We start from the raw sequence: 1,520 nt of genomic DNA, 5'->3' as shown, positions 1-1,520 counted from the left end.
CACAACTGAATTTTAGATTTTTCTTCTTTTGTTTGTCGAATGGTTAATTAATTGAGGCACTTTAGAGTGGAAAAAATGTTCAAAAATATTAGGCCAAGTTAATTATAAGCATTACAGATCTGTATATATATATATATATATATATTTATTTATTTATTTATTTATTTATAAATATATATTTAGTTAATATATATAGTATTATATTTTTATAATATGCATATATTATTATATAATAATTTATTATATAATTTAATATTTATTTTTTAAATTATTTATTTATTATATATAGTATTTTAGTTTTTAAATTTTTTTTGTACCTGTTGACCCGCTCCTCCCTCTCTTTTTTTTCCCTTTCCTCTTCTAATATTTTTTTCCCTTTTCCCTCTCTTTTCTAATCTTTTTTGTTTTGTTTCGTATAATTTTAGATCCCATTCAAAAATTAAAAAAATAAATTTAAAAATTAAATTTTAATCAGTTTCGGTGCTATTTACTATATAGTTTAAAATTTTTAAAATTTATATAAATTTCTCGCTGCGTAGCGCGGGCCTTCACTAGTATTCATGATTCAATTATTGAATGTAGCTAGGTCCCAACTTAGTCCTAATTTGACCAGATCAACATATGCGAACCGACTAAAAGCGAGGCCGACTCACCAGCGTTTCTTCTCGTCGGCCAACAGCTATATATGTGCCGGCCTGATGCTTCTCGTGGTCGTAGATGCGCCGGCGGACGACCGTCGTTCTTCTCTTCTGCCGACCACTAAGCGCCAAGCGATTCATCACCAGCTCTTCTCTTCCGCTGTCGGATAAGTGCGAAGCATTTCATGATCACTAGTTCTTCTCTTTCGCTAAGCACCGGCGGATGATCACCGTTTTCTTTTTTTTTTTTTTCTGCTGATAGCAAAGCGTCAAGCGGATGATCAGTGAATCCTCCGTCCCACTGATGGCAAAACGTCAGCATCATTGTTGTCGATGTGTCGGCAGGTGGTCGCCGTCCTTCTCTTCCGCCTACGACTAAGCGCCAAGCAGAAGCTTAAGGCTTCAAGGCTCCTCCTTAATTCGTGTAATTCCCTTGTATATTTATGGGCTGATTTAAACTTTGGCCCAACATATGTGCCCTCACTTTTTAACATTTCATAGAAGCACCCACCGTACCTAGAGCAAGTGGCAAAAGGTCTGATGGTTGGTACCTGAGGTCCCGAGATCGAATCCTAGTTGATTCACATTTTTCAGCTAAGTTTATTTCTAAATAAAATAAACGAAATGGGTAGCATGCTACCTATCTCAAAAAAAAAAAACACATTTCAGAGAAGCTTTTATTTATTGTCTTCCAATGTATTAATTCAAATAAAGTTCAACGGACAAAAACTTGGTTTACTTTCTTGAGCCAACGGTTGCGAAGGATCAGTTTGATCTGAACAAATTAATTGACTTGACAACAAAATAGATTAAACTTGTTGTTGTTTCTTTGTTCCCTATATATATAGAGAGAGACAGAGAGAGTAGGTCTTGTGTCCTATT

The 1,520-nt window shown here is 34.5% G+C and overlaps 1 long non-coding RNA gene across 1 annotated transcript; it reads left to right on the top strand.

Annotated features, from left to right (window-relative positions):
• Positions 472-1,168, top strand: LOC109716969. Its single transcript, XR_002218090.1, has 2 exons — positions 472-809; positions 901-1,168. It is a non-coding gene; the product is annotated as an uncharacterized LOC109716969 (long non-coding RNA).

This window comes from Ananas comosus, linkage group 11 (assembly GCF_001540865.1).
Source record: "Ananas comosus cultivar F153 linkage group 11, ASM154086v1, whole genome shotgun sequence".
NCBI lineage: Eukaryota > Viridiplantae > Streptophyta > Magnoliopsida > Poales > Bromeliaceae > Ananas > Ananas comosus.
The sequence above is the reverse complement of the archived record's forward strand: the minus strand, read 5'-3'. Positions and strand labels throughout refer to the sequence as shown.